Genomic DNA, 16,833 nt, shown 5'->3' on the forward strand with positions numbered 1-16,833 from the left:
ATGTATCAGTTCTAAGACATCTTTAGCTCTCTCGGCACCTAATTTTCTTTCGTTTGTCCTTTTCCCCTTTATGCACTCAATGTAGACTTCAAAGTACGCCAAATTTAGGGGGTCCAAGAATTTCATCCGACACGAGCCTCTGAATTCTCTGTTTAGAGATGTGACCTAGGCGTTTGTGCCATAATGATGCCGAATTCTCATTTAGTTTTCGTTTTGTACCCGTTTGCAGTATTTCATTATTATAGGAATTTAAGTCAAGCCTATATAGATTATCCACCAAATGACCAGAGCAAATATTATTCGAATTATAGAAGAGACTGACTTTATTGTCTCTGAACGAACAAAAATAACCTGATTTGTCCAAACGAGAAATAGAAACCAAATTCCGTCTAAATGATGGTACATAAAATGTCTCTAATAAATCCAAGTAAAATCCACTCGTGGAACATAATCTAAAGGTTCCTATAGCTTCGACTGCAACTATATTGTCGTCTGCCACATAGATGTATCTTTCAGCATCACTTGGTGGTCGGCTCCACCGGCAACCCTGCATAGTAACACTTACATGAGTAGTAGCAGCAGAATCTACCCACCAAGTATCAACAGGTGCATAACTTAAACTAGCCTCAGAACAAACGAAAGTAAGAATTATACCCTTCTTTACATGCCATGTGGCATATTTGGTACAATCCTTCTTCATGTGTCCCACCTTCTTACAGAAGAAACAAGTTGAAACTTGATCTTGTTTCTTAGCCTTTTTCTGCTGAGAAGGCACATCCGCAGTAGTATCACGCTTTCTTTTATACTAAGAAGATGAAGCCATGTGAGCACTTTCAGTCTTATTTTGCTGTAGCCTCTCTTCTTCTTGCACACAGTGAGATATAAGCTCATTTAAGGACCAAGTGTCCTTCAGAGTGTTATAACTCACTTTGAATTGCCCAAAGTGTGCAGGAAGAGAAATCAAAATGAAATGCACGAGTAAATCTTCAGACAACTCTAACTTTAGTGCTTTCAATTTTGAAGCAAGATGAGACATTTCCATAATATACTCCCTTATGTTCCCTTTACCTTTATACCTCACGGAGACAAGTTTGCTCAAAAGGCTACTTGCCTCCGCCTTTTCATTCTTAGTAAAGAATTTTTCAACATCTTTCAGGAACTGTTTGGCATCTTTATCCTCAGTAATTGAGCCCCGAAACGCCTCAGGAATTGAGCGTTTCATGATCATAATGCTCATTCGATTGGATCTCTCCCACTTCTCTATTTTAACCTCATTGAGGTTTTCCGGAGTGGAAGTGGGTTTCTCCTCTCGAAGAGCTATATCTAGATCCATACAACCGAGGACAATCTCCATGGTATCCTTCCAAACTTTAAAGTTTGAACCATTCAGCATAGGAATACTGCTAATTTGTGCAAAAACATTGGTAGCTAAAGTCATAGTTTCTGGATTAGAACAAAAAAAAAAGAACATGCAGTAAATATTAGTTAATTAATGGGTAAAAATCCATATTGAGATATCTAGCACAACATTAATTTTCAATCTTTGGATAGAAAAATTAACTGTAAGTGATACTCTCATTGCAGTAATCAAATATTGTCAAAATTCCTGTCACACATTAAGCCTTTCTTTGGACCGACTTAATGCGCACATGGAAACTTAAACTTCGCAACCTATTTATTACCGCATATATTTTCTATTAATTGGCCAAACAATAACCTTCCTTTGGGCCGATTATTGACCGCATAATTAATAGAAAATAAACAGAAGTGTGCAATGCTTATTATTTGGCCAAACAATAAACTTCCTTTGGGCCGATTATTGTTTGCATAAATAATAAGTATTACTTTATTCTTAATCAGTTACCCAAATATTTATTTACCATCAATATGTGTATGTAATTTGGCCAAATATAGACCTTCCTTTGGGCTGACCAATATTCGCATGAATTACATATCATCATATTCCTAATGTTTTGAATAAATCAATTTTCACAAAAGAGGCTACTTTGGCAGCATAATGTTCAATCAATTTATTCCAAAATCAAATCTTTATAATAAATGGGTATAATAATCCAAATTGTTACTGGTTTGTAACAAAAAAATATTTAAATTTCAAAAGGAATTAAATCTTAATGGTGTCTTTCTCCGACCTTAAAAAAAACCATAGTTATAACATTGAAACAAAATTATGTGCCAAAAAAATTTTGATCCGTCAAAATTAAAATCAAACATTATAATTCAATAATACTCTATTAATGTTTTAAAAAATAAATCATTAACTTTATGAGTATCAATTTATATATATACAAATAAAGCAACCATAGCATGCTTATATTTCACCGTAACAAGCACACAATAATATATGTATGTAATCCAACAAATTAATAATGCATATATATAAAGTTACAAATGGCCGAAACTCTAGAAGCAATCCAACTGGCTACAATAATATGCCTTGTGGATCGGAAGAATACTAAATTCATGTATATATATATACGCACAGTCGCTCACATAATACATACATATGTATATTTTTATATATCCAATATCATAATGTAAGGAATACACGTATACATCGATCTATATATTGATTCAATAGAAAATAAAATTAAATATTTTTGGTGATCAAATTATGGATGGCTCTGATATCACTTGTTGGAATAAATTAATTTTATTAACCCAGATCATCCATATCGAATCATCAAAAATATAACATAACATAATGCGAAAGCGTACCTGAATTCATAAACATGAATCATACGATCAGAAGAGTTTGGATCTTGTGGTTCTTTCGATCTTCCTCAACCAAAGCCTTCTGTATTCCTAGGTGGCTGAACTGCAACTCTTTTGATGGAGAAAGAATAACAAAGGCGGCTTTGGTATATTGGGGACCAAAACCCTGAAGGTCTATTTATATTTGAGCATGGCACCCATTAAACCCTTAAGCCCAAATAAAATAGTATCTAAAGCCCAAAAGATAATATATCTAAAATCCAAAAAGATAATTATCTAAGGAACAAAAGATAATATCTGGTTTTATTCTCATTTAATTCCAAATCAAAAGTAATAATGACTTATTCAATTAGCATTTATAACAATAAATGAGATCATCATTATATAAGTCATTTAATTTGAAATAGCATAATTTGTGATTGCAATTAATATATGTATTGCCCACAAACAAATTAGGAAATTAAAATAATTTCCTAACACTTGCTTGCCTGCAAACACACACAATAAAGACATTAAATGCCTGTTTTATTTTATTCTGGTCAATGTAAAAGAACTCAAGGTCATAGCAACCAATACATTAACATATAATTATAACTAAAACTATCCCAAAAATTTCCAGCAAAAACATTCATTCAAAAACGATCTTTATACACAACAATTATTCAATTCAGCAAATAACAAGCGGATGAAAATGTGGGTCTTATAACCAAGGACAAATTCTAACCTTCGAAGAAGATATTGTTCAGTTGCTTTTTGCAGAAGTGGGCTCGGCGACTGGACTGCTGCTTGGTGACCAGAGTGTTGCTCCGCTTAGGGTTTGTTGCCACGGCTTATGACTGGATGGCGGCTTCAAGCGACGGTGGAGGGTGCGAACTGGATGATGCTTCTGGGCTTCTGGCTACACGACGGTGCTGCTCTTTGCTACGCCTGCGAGTCTGCGTCGGAGATGAATGGATGACTTGCGACGGCTTCAAGCGACGGTGGAGGGCTTCCTTGATGGTGGATGATGCTCTCTGGCTCTCTGGCTCTCTCAACCTCTCATTCTCTCAGTCATGGCCGCATGGAGGAGGAAGAATGGAAGATGGAAGGGAAAGTGGGTGTCTGTGTGAGTGAGGGCTGCGCGAGTGAAAGGGGAAGAGGGTGAAGGGGTTTCAGATTTAAGCTTTTATACCTAGGTTAAACTAAGGGTAAACCAGTAAAAATAGCCACTAGACCACATCTGCCTCGGTTCGGTTCAGTTCGGTTTCTACCAAACCAACCGAAAACCAAACCGAACCGATCGGTTTAATTCGAAAAAAACCAAAAAAATGGTTTTTCGGTTTTTCATTCGGTTGTTGTAATTTTTGGTTCGGTTTTGCGGTATTTTTCGGTCCAGTTCGGTAACTTACACCCCTACCTGTGTTGCTGTGCAATTTTATTATTTATTTGTTTTGAATTTTGGCTTGCTTCTTCATTTTGTCAAACCAATTGAAACTAAAATAAAATTAAGAAGTGAATAAAGTTATATGTTTTTTTCTAGTTTTTTATTCTTCTTTTTGGTTTTAAGAAGATAAAGAATAGTTTGCATGAGAAGTTTTAGATTAAATTGAATGTTTATGCTTTTTTTTAATGAATGACTCTGATAGGAAGAAATAGAACGGTCAGAAATTATTAAGCGATGCGTGTCTTTTAATGAAGAGATGAGATTCAGGCATGATGATTTGATATTTTTCTTTGTTCTTACATTATTTGTTTACTTTAGGGATAGAAGTAGTGGGCAAGTGTCGTTAGGCGGAATAATGAATAGTAGAATTAGACGTGATGCTTTAGAACATATTGTTGGCGAGGGTGATAGAAATTGTATTTGGGAGTTGAGAATGAGCACAAATACCATTGCTAATTTATGTGAGTTGCTCCAAGTTCAAGGACTTAAAGAGGATGGTCAAGTAAGCCTACCGGAGCAAGTTGCAACTTTTTAATTATCTTAGCGCATCACAAAAAAAAAAACGTAATCTACAGGTTAGATTTTGTAGGTCCGAAGAAACAGTTAGTATGTATTTCAATAAGGTTTTAAATGTTATAATACGTATCCAAAGCATCTGGTCGCCAAGGCCTTACCAGTTAAAGAGGATTGCATGGATCCCATATGGAGAAGGTTTAAGGTATAGCTTAGTGGATTATGTGTATAATTTGTTTTTCAGCCGGAAGGATTTTCTATATGAGTATCATAATTTTCTATGGATTATAAGATTTCTTGGGAGCATTAGATGGCACTTATATAGAGGTGACAGTCCCCGAGTATGAAAAATCAAGATATCAAACAAAAAAGGGTAAAATCTATACCAACGTCTTAGGAGTGTGTAACCGGGAGAGGGGCTTTGTTTATGTACTCAGTGGATGGGAGGGATCGGCATCTAATTCACGAATACTTCGAGATGCAATCACTTGTCGTAATAGTCTTAAGATACCCCACGGTAATTATGCCACTTTTAGATTTTGGCCTATAAAGATAGCTTAAGTTCACGATAGTTAAGCTTACGATGTTTGTATTACTTGTCTATAGGTAATTATTATTTAGTTGATGCTGGTTATACAAATGGTCCTGGATTTCTAGAACCGTATAAAGGCAATCGATATCATATTAGAGAGTGAGTCTAAGAAACACGTGCATCTCGCAATTACTAAGAATATTTTAATATGGTTCATTCTTCTGCTGGGAATATTATTGAGCGATATTTTGGTTTGCTCAAGAAAAGATGACCAGTCTTAAGAATTCCTAGCGTTTACCCTCTAAAGACATAAAGTCAAATAATTGTTGCTTGTTTTTTGTTGCAAAACTTTATTCGAAAGAATATAGATATAGATCCGGAGGAGCAAAGTAACATATTAGATGAATTTTTGCCTGATAGAGAGGAGGCACCGAATAAGATGATTGATGTGGTTGAAAATACGAACGAGTGAACACAATCGCGTGACAACATAGCAACTGGGATGTCTGAAGAATGGCGAACTAGTCGTACGGAGAAGTAATAGCTTAATTTGTGTTGTAATAGCTTAATTTGTGTTTATAAGTCTTGTTGTGAATCGAAACATTGTAATAGCAACTATTGTTTATGGTTATCGTAACTGTTTGTGGTTATTGTTTACACTTATTGTAACTGTTTTATGGTTGTTTTTTACACTTATTGTAACTGTTTATGGTTATTATTTACACTTATTGTAATTGTTTATAGTTATTATGTTAAACTTCTTCTTAGGTGATAATGGACAACAAACGTATATGGAGTGATGAAGAGACTGATGCATTTATTGGCTTTATGGAAGAGTTCGTTGTAGATGTTCAAAGGGTTGATTGTGGTCAATTCAAACCCGAAACTTTTAAGAAACTAGCTTTAAAGATGTTGGAGGCCTTCCTTACATGTACCCTAGCTGCCAAACATTGCAAGAATAAGCATAAGCGGTTGAAAGAGAAGTATCAGTACGCCTCTGAGATATTTGTATGCAGTGGATTTGGCTAAAATTTTGAAAAATAATGTGTCAAAGTTGATAGCAAAGATGTCCTTGATGTGTGGATGAAGGTCGTGTGTGATTTTATCCTTACTTGAATGACTTGTCACTTTTTTTTTATATACTCACTACAATCCTCTTTTTTTGTCGCAGTCACATCCAACCAAATTCTATACTCTTGGCAAGTCGTTCCCTTTGTTTTACCGGCTGGAGGGTACATTCGGTAAGGATAGAGCCATGGGAGTAGGTGCAATAAGTGGTTTTGACGCAAAGGAATAAGTTAATGAAGAGATTGAAGACTAGACTCAAGGTTTTGATGACTCTGAAATGTCTCCAAATCCAAACATCAACGAAGGGAAAACAATGCAAGGACAAACCTCATACTCTGAAGCTGGTGCAAGTAGAGGAAGCACAATGCGTTATGGGAAGAAGAGGAAGCAAGTTGATGTTTTAGAGAGCGTGGTTAAGCATATCCAGCAAGCCTCCGCTGACCAAAGGAAGAATGCCCAATTACTTGCTGATGCTATCGTTGGGGTGAATGAGAAGTTTAAGGTCGATGAAAAGCTTACACAATTTGGGTTCGGTGATAATGAGGTGGTAAAGCTTGTATTGAAGTTTTCTGAGAGTCTGAATGTGTGTGCTCACTTCTGTGACTTGTCAGATTCATAGAAGATTGCCCTTTGCGTTCCATTATTTAAAGTTTATAATGTGTGATCGAAACTTGTTGTGATTTAGTATATTATGTTGGAACTTAGTTATAATGTTTTGGTATGCATTAGATGGTTAAAACGGTATTGATTTTGCTTGTCATTTGGTATACATTTGGCTGGATAAGATGATATTGCTTGTCTTTTGGTATGTATTGAGTATGTGAATTGATGCTTAATATAATATTATGGTATTAATTGTGTTATTTAGCACAAAACATTTCAACATAATGAGTTTAAGCATTACTAAATTTAATGTATGTGTTATTTAGCATTTGTTTTTGTTGACGGAATCCAGGAGCCTGCAAGGAGGGAAAAAGGTTTGTTCTATTTACCAGGTTCCGCATGGGTTGCTTGCAAAGTTGTGTCTTTTGCACAACAGTATTTCTATGCAAGGGTTGCTCACAAAGTTTTTTCCTTTGCACAACAGTATTTGCCTATGTTGTTACCACCAAATGCATGGGTTGCTCACTATTTAAAACAAGTGACAATGACACAAATTATAATTCTGTTCATGAATTGCAATAGTAAGAAGGATAGAGCATTTCATTGCTTGCAAACTAATTTATACAATTTGTCCATATGCCTATCAATCCAAATTTCATACTAGAACTTAAAAAACAATACTATGATCAGAGCAATACAAACTACAAAACCAAAAAGTTGAAAGAACGCTAACAATTTAAAAAAATACAATTTTATTCTGCAGTTTTTCAACTCGTTCGATCAACTTCAAATTGGAACTAAAATCACAAGAGGGATCATTTGCAACTTTTTTAGAATGTTGGATACTTGGACATTGATTAGACAGACCTGCCCATCTAAACCATCCACATTATCTTACAGGACATGCATAATACTTTCTACCTGGGTTGGCAATAGTGTTTAAGACTTGTAACGAAGTTCTTAAACCACACTCGCAAAAATGTTCACCCATTACATTAGAACTGTCGCTACCGTAGGGAACCAATTATGAGTCTTCTACTTGTAGATGCCATTGTTAAATAGGCTACTGTACCCGTGAGAGTAATAAAAAATCAAAACAGCGATAAAAAAATCAAGTGTAACTTTAAAGTGAAGTTCAAATTCACAACATCTAAAATAAGGGATGTCTAAAGTCCAAACGGCATATTATATAATTAAGTCTTAAGATCAAGAATATAGATGCAATATTAGTATGAACCCAGGTAATGTTAAAAAACTTATATAAAAAAGCTTACCCTATATATATCATAGGCCACTGATTTGTGGCGAGCTAGCTATACAAACTACAAAGGGAAAAAAATTAAAGATGACCATGTAAATGAATTAGCTCATCAAATCAAAAGGCCCCTGTTTTATCCTCTGAAAGAGCCAATTGTAAATGCATGCTCATGAGTCATGGCATGTAAGCTAAACTAAGCCAGCAAGTTTGTGAACTAACAACACAAATAGCCATGCACTGCATCATAAGTGTAACTTTAAAGTGAAGTTCAAGTTCACAGCATCTAAAACACAAACAATGCAAACGAGGCATATTTAGAAATTTTAAACAAATGATCAAGCAGAAATAAAAAATTTAAAGCAAATATGGGAAATTAGAAATCAGCAATCACAACTTCAGAAATTTAAAAAAAATTACCAAGTAGAAATCAGAAATTTAAAGTAAATGAGGACAAATAAAAAATCAGCAATCACAAATTCAGAAATTTTAAACAAATGATGAAGCAGAAATCAGAAGTTTTAAGCAAATGAGGGCAAATTAGAAAATGAGGAATTCTGAAAATTTTATCCATATGAGGCCAAATCAGTATAACAAAAAATATATTATCTGCAAAATTCTAAATAATTACTTAAAATCAGATTAATTTTTAAACAAATGCTATACCAAATTATCAACATTGAACTTCATAAAAGTAACAAGTAAATAAGGTAAAATGGAAAAATTTTGTACTTACCAGGATTGCACGGCATCCGTAAACAGAGGATGCCAGGTCCGTTGAGAGAGAAAGAGCGGAGACGAGAGAAACAGCTTCGAGACGGTGGTGATGGCGGTGACGCAGACCCAGAGGCGCACAAACCTCAGCAACAACACGACCCTGAGAGACTTGCAGACGTGATTGTGAACCGCTAAGACTTGCAGACGCGCCGTCGTCGCTCGGGATCCTCGGCATTGCTACCGGCGGCGGGGAAGACCGGAAGATTTAATTGGGCAAAAATTTCAGGGGAGAGGAGAAAGGAGCTGGATTGGGTTAGGGCACCACATTTGATTTTTGAAAAATTAAAATTGCATTCGAGTTAGGCTTGCATTTTAAATTTAAGGGTATTCTTGTAATTTCAAACATTTCAGTCTCTAGTTTTATTTCAAACCAAACAGGATACTGAGATATAATTAGGGGTGGCAACGGGTATAGTAGGGTTGGGTTAACCCTACCCGCGGGTTGAGAAATACCCAACCCTAACCTTACCTGCACTCAACCCACGGGTACCCGACCCTACCCGCGGGTTGACAAAAAGAAATATTATAATGACACAAGTATCTCATACACAACATAACCATCAAATAACACAAGTATTCAAACAACATAAATTATCCCACAAATAACACAAGTATCTCATACACAACATAACCATCAAATATTAAATTACACATAAAAGTCTTTGTCTAAGTAAATAACATAAACATAAATAAAATTATTTAATTTCATGTCTCCATGAGCATTCCGTTTGTTGCAACAACACCATCACTAGTCTATGACTTCAGATACAGCATCATAATCATCATCATTTGCAGTTTGATAATAAGGTTTTTCACCTAAAAATCAAAGATAATAATTTATTTATTAATCAATCTATATATAAATTTAATATTACCATAAACAAATAGAAAAGTTAAACCATAAATAACCTCTTTGACGATATGCTGCCCACAACCAGTTTTGATTACACATAAGAGCTTCCACAGTATCTTCATGAAGACTACCACGATGAGGAGCAATTACTCGACCACTTGTGCTAAAAGAAGACTCAGAAGCAACTGTAGATACATGGATAGCAAATATATCTCTCGCAATTCTTTGAAGTGTTGGAAATCTAGCTCCATTCACTTTCCACCAAGATAAAATATCAAAGTCGGCACTCAAAGGATGAACATCTTCCTCTATGTAATGATCAAATTCAGTCTTCACAAATGAACCCTTTTCCCTCTTCTTTTGTCTAATATACAAATGGTAAGCATCATCATCATCTTGCTCTGCATTCATCTGTAGCTCTTGTGTAGAATCCTCAAATGCATTACTTGAATTAGACGGATTCTGTTGGTATTCATGAAGCAAGTCATAGCATATCTGTTTGATCCTCTCAATCTTACTTAAGCACTCATCTTGATTTTGACATAACATTGAGAATTTATACTCAAGCCTAGCAAGCTTATACCTAGGATCTAGAATGACAGCAACACCCATCATGCCATGAATTTCTTCCCAATACTTATCAAATTTTACCCTCATACTACATGCCATATTACTAATAAGTGGATTTGGAGATGCAGACCATATTTTCAAGGCAACATTTATATCACATACTTTGTTAAAATAAATGTTGGCTGTTGGAACTTGAGTACCAGAAAATAATTGTGTCACATTATAAAACAACTTTAATTTACCACAAATTTCTTTAGCAAGGTCCCACTCCTCATTGCTTGGCAAACTTTTGTAATTAGGATCCTTTTGTCGAAACACATTTCGATACAACCATGCAATCTCTAACATCACATAAGTGGAGTTCCATCTAGTTGGACAATCAAGAGCTAATTTTTTTGTAAATTGAACATTTGACTTACTACACCAACTCACAAAGGTTTCATGTCTTTTAGGGGTTGAAGTCCAATACACCACACTGCCACGAATTTTTTCCACACTCTCCTTAACCAAATTTAGACCATCTTTCACAATTAGGTTCAAGATATGAGCACAACAACGCATATGCAACATGGAACCCCCCAACAACAAATATTTTGAATCTAAGCGCCCCAACAACTCATCAACCATAGCATCATTAGTAGAGCAATATCCAATGTAATAGTTGACAATTTTCTATCTATGTTCTACTCTAACAAAATTTTCATTAATGCATTCGAGAGCACTTCACTCGTATGAGGAGCGGGAACATAAGTAAAACTGAAAAGTGTTCAAAAATATATTTCAATTATTATCTAAAAGGAAAATTAATTTCAAGTAAAAAAATATTAAAAGTCATATCAATTACTAGAAGTATAATTTAGAAGATTACCTTAATACGCGCATTTGCAAAATCCATGAACTATCAATGTAGTGTGTCGTGACAACCATGTATCCTTTTTCTTGGTTGGAAGTCCACATGTCGATTGTAACTGCTACTCGACTATCATTTCCATCCATTAGCTTAGTCATGTTAAGCTTCTCCAACTCATACATTTCAAAAATGTCCTTCTTAATTGTTGTTTCGACTAGGCACCTTGAAAGTTGGTTGCATTGATGCATATACTTCCTTCATTCCAACATGTTCCACAAAAGATAAAGGGTACTCATGCATACATATGGCCTTGGCAATACACCTTCTTGTATAAGATGGATCAAATACAAAAGCATCCACAGCACTTCTTGCATGTTTAGATAATGAATTAGCAATTGTTGATTGCCTAGAGTTTGCTAATTTAATCCTTTTACAATAGTGGAGCACGTGATTCTTCAAATTTGTAGTTCCATTTCTTGGATTGGCTCCAATAATAGATTTGCAATGGTTTCATTTTGCCTTCCAATCTTTTTCCTCTTGAAATCGAGTAAAGTATTGCCAATAAACACTCTTCACACTCGATTTGTTGCTATTTTCAATCGAAGCGGACTCATCTGGAACAAAATTAGCAGTTGCTTCCACCGGAGGTTCTTGTTGTTGTTCTTCTGCAGCCACATCTTGTGCCACTACATCCATATTGGTACTTGACATTTCGAAGTGAATTCCCTACAAATATATATATATATGTGTGTGTGTGTGTGTGTGTGTGTGTGTGTGTGTGTGTGTGTGACATGTTTAAATACACTTTGTACAGATAATCAGATATACAATTTACACACACACATATAAAATAAAATAAAAAGAAAAAAGCAAGTTCCTTTCTATATCAACTTAACTTCCATTAGAAAAATAGCTAAGTCTATAACATAAAAAGCACAACTACAAAGTATCCAAATTAATCCTCCATAATTCAATTGCAGTCAACATTTTCCCATTTAATCCACAAGAAAAATGATAATAAAAAGGACTAGTACAACTCAGATTCAGTGAAGAAGATGCAGATACATAAATGGCGATAACATACAGGAAAAAACAAGCACGATGCAGCACATAACAACATGGTAAGCTACACAAAACAGCACATCACTATACAAAGCAGTTTAAGCATCTTTCACTAATTCAACCACTCAATTATGATGTAAGTCCATGTACCTTGATTTTTAATTGTGAAAGGTCAATTCAATTGGTAAATGGTATTAAATTATCCATAATTCAATGATTTAATTTGTGCATGATTTCCAGCTAGGGGCTAAAAAAACAAATAGATAGTTCCAAATTGACAGAAAAATCCAAAAGTATATTTAAAAAATTAAGTGGCAGTTAAATTCAACATTTCTTTAATACCCATATTTAACATATATAATATATTTGGAAAACTAAAAAATTTGAAAGAAGGAAACATGCATTCATGTCATATCGTTTCAAACTTTATTAATTATTTCTTAATGGAATAATCTCTTTAATTTTCAGATCTCTGCTGCCATTTTCAAACTAATAAACCTACAAAAGTGTTTATTCAAAGTCATTCTATTTTTTAATGCCACATTTAAATATATGACAGAATAAATTAAAGCTGGACCATCATTCATGTTGCAATGTTTATATTAATCTTAGTAAAACTTTCGATCTGAATGAAGAACCCAAAATAATCACACCCCACCCACAAAACAGTAGCACAGTAGAATACCAAGCAAAGCATTAACAAAATTAAAAAAGTGAAGAACAAGTGAGCAAGCACTGACCTTCGATTTGAGGCGGCCAGCAGAATCACCAGATGAATCTGCACAAACACAAACACAAAATCACAACACAGTTCAATAACAAGTAGCACAAACACAAAAACCCTAACACAACAAAACGAAGAACAGAGCAGTGAGCAGTTAAAAAAGAGAGAACAGAGCAGTGAGCAGAAACCCAGAAACAGAGCGCATGAAAAAATAAAAAAAATGAAGAACAGAAAGCAGTGAGCAGGCAGTGCTGACCTTCGGCGACCAAACAAAGACGACGACGCGAGCAGAGGACAGACGAGGACGACGGCGAGCAGAAGACAGGCAAAGACGACGAACACCCAAAGTGCAGACGAAGACGGTGAGTGAGACGAAGACGAAGCTGTTCGGCGAAGGGGCTAGGGCTTAGTGTGCGAAGGCTTCCATGGTTCGAAGAGGAGAAAGTGAAGGACTGAAGGCTGCTTCTTTTCTTTATTTCAACCCTAAACATACAACGACACCGTTTATTTGTTTGACTGAGGGTTGCTCTTGCTTTTGAATTGATCTCTCCTTCTTTTGTAAAGTTTTGATAAATTTAATAAGTAAAGTTTACAAATTTATAAATTTGGTTCAGTGGCCAGGAGCCTTTTGCACATGCTTAAGGTCCTTGGTTCAACTCCCATATGTAACATTTTTAAACATATATAATACATATTATGGAGGGTGCGGGTAGGGTTGAGGCTCAACCCGCACCCTACCCGCTCCGCAGCGGATCGGGTTGGCAACCCTACCCGACCGGGTTGGGTCGGGTTGGGTACCCACGGATAGGGTCCATGCTGCCAGGCCTAGATATAATTCAGTCTTGTACACTTCTACGCCAAACACAATACTGAAACTTATTTCAGTTTCTATCTCTACCAAACGCTACCAATATGATTTTTTTTGTCATTCAACATGAGTTTTGAATTCAAAATTTTTAGACGGAGAAGAGCAATAAATACCATACGAACTATGGCTCATTGGCCAACATGATTATATTTAAGGTGTTTTCTTCCAAATTTTATCAAATAGTAGGGGTTAGTTATCCGTAAAGAGTTATCACAATCTTTGTTATTAATCAAGTGAAATAGTAAAAGTTTTCTAAATATTTTTATACTATAATGTATTTTATGTTATTTGTCTTATCGTACCCAGCGTAAATATACTCCACTGTGAAAGAGTATAATCTACAAGTTATCTATTTTCAATTAAAAAAAATGTGTGATTGCCAACCGACAATATAATGTATGTAATAACTCAATTTCTAGCATATCATAATCACACTAGAAGTTAGGGATTACTAACTTGCTTTTCTATTTAGTAACTAATATTTATTATATGAGCCTTTTTCATTATTAAAGCACAGTTATTTTGTCGATAAATTTTTTTCTTGAAAATGTTTGGTTCGATAAGCAGAAACATTCAAAGATAAAATCACAGATAAAGCAGAATCAGAACTTTCATGTACATGCATCGCACATTGATTAACATCACTAGGAGTAGCTAGCTATTAACTATATATATATACATAAAAGCGAAAAAATAACACTCTAGGTCGTCAAAATGCATGATATCATCCATCACCCCTCCGCACAATCCTATGTCATTACTGGGCCACTAGAGCTCCATCTGAAGGGGGAAGGAAAGGGGTAAGAACTTGGGGGTTCTTGGTAAGTTCGGGATTGTTAGTTAAGTTCATTAGTTCTTTATTATTACCAAATATCTGTACTTGAACATAAAATACAGGAAATAGCAGATAAACAGATAATACAGGAAAATAATAAACAGAGAATACAAAAAAATAGTAAACAAATAGAGAATACAAAATATAGAATACAACAAGGAAAGCACACACATATAAAGAATGCACATCAAGTAATATATGCGGCAAACAAGTATGATGCATGTCTGTCCTATGCAGACCATGAGCTCACATGTTGGTTTACACCCTGCAACCCGACATTACCCGGGCACAAGTCTTATATATGGCTTTCCAGTTGTATTAGTTATATACAAGTCGTATGGCCAAAACCACATCAGTTAACTTGAAGTCGTATGGCCGAAGCTATAACAATTGACTTTTAACCCCCTTTTATACAGATATGCGTACCCCTAGGAAGCAGTTCTCAGTCGGTGGGCGTCCCCACTATACAATCGGCACCAAGGGCCAATCAACATTTACCTATCAGTTTTCCTTTCTATAAATTATTTTCAATTCCTTTCTCTGTTCTTTCTCTGTTCCTTTTTCCTTAACCGTTCCTTTCAACTATCAATTCTCAATCTTCTTTTATTTTCGTAACTTATGTTTTCATTCGTCTTGCTTAATCTTTTTTAGTTCTATAATCAAACATAACACTCTCCTCGAGCCTTTCCTAAGTGTTTTATGAAGAGATTCCTAGGGTTTCGACTATTAAATTATCTTTCTATATCTTTTACTTTAATTACTGTTATATTATTAAATTTTACGTTATTTGCCTCAATCTTTACATAACTTCTTTTTACATCTTTTAATTTTTAAATATTACACTTACAACTTAAGTTTAATCTCAAAATTTTAATTAATTATAATTTAGTTCATAAACTTTAATTAATTATACTTTAACTATCTAACTTTTTACAAATTACACTAACTTTTCTGCATTTAAAGTAGTTACGTTTTAATTCTGTAATTTTAATAAATTATATTCTTCTCTTATTATTTTTCAAAAAACCCCATTTCACTTTTTATTATATACAAAGCGTGGCTCTTAACCCTAATAGCTAATGCCCAACACCTTCGATTTATTATTATTTATTTTATTTGTTATTATTTTATTGTACCTATATATATATATATATATATATATATACACACACATTAATAATTAGGGCAATATACTTAAATAAATTAAATGAGAGAAACCTTTACCTATATACAACATTTGGAAAGTCCTTACGTGAGTGTCTTGTTTTGTTTACTATGTAAACCGTAGGAGCTAGCAACGGTTTCGCATTTCTTCATAAATCGTGGGAGGCTTCAACGGATTTCAGTTGGAAAAGGTTGAGCAAAAAACCGTGGCTGCTCACTACAGATTATGAGAGAAAATAGCTATCTATAAACCGTACTTGGTCACCACGGTTTATGAAGAAAGAGCTCTGAACATAAACTCCTCTTGGCTACCACAGTTTACATGGAGAGTAGTATAAATACATAATCCGTGGATAGTCATTACAGATATCATTTGTGCCAAACCAAAATTGTTGCAGGTTGGTGGTTGAGAGAGTTTGAGGGAGAGGTTTGAAGGTTTTGGTGACATTTGGGTGGTGGAACCATGGAGGACGAAGCTCGCATGTACCGGCTAAATGGCGTTGCGCACATGGCTGGATACATCGACTAAGAGGTTAGTAGTTGTTGTTGTTGTTATTATTATTATTATTATTATTATTATTATTATTATTATTATTATTATTATTATTATTATTATTATTATTATTATTATTATTATCATTTTATTACTTCTATTTTTATTATTATTCTGAGTTGCTATTATTATTATTATTATTATTATTATTATTATTATGATAATTGTTATTATTATTATTAATTTTATTTTTATTAGTATTGGGAGCTGTTAGTATTATTATTGTTATTGTTAGTACAATTATTCCTGTTGGTATTGTTATTATTCTTATTGTTTCATTATTGTTATTACTATCATTAGAGAAAATAGAAAACCAATATGGGTATGTAATAAATTTTTTAAATTATATTTGATGTTATTAGTATTAGTCGTATGTTGAGGATTTTCTTACCCACATTTTGCAACCTACTAGGGTTATTAGCGGTGTAAGGAGACAACAGAATATGCCTT

Source organism: Arachis ipaensis, chromosome B5, assembly GCF_059453495.1.
Source record: "Arachis ipaensis isolate K30076 ecotype BB chromosome B5, ASM5945349v1, whole genome shotgun sequence".
NCBI classification, from domain to species: Eukaryota; Viridiplantae; Streptophyta; class Magnoliopsida; order Fabales; family Fabaceae; genus Arachis; species Arachis ipaensis.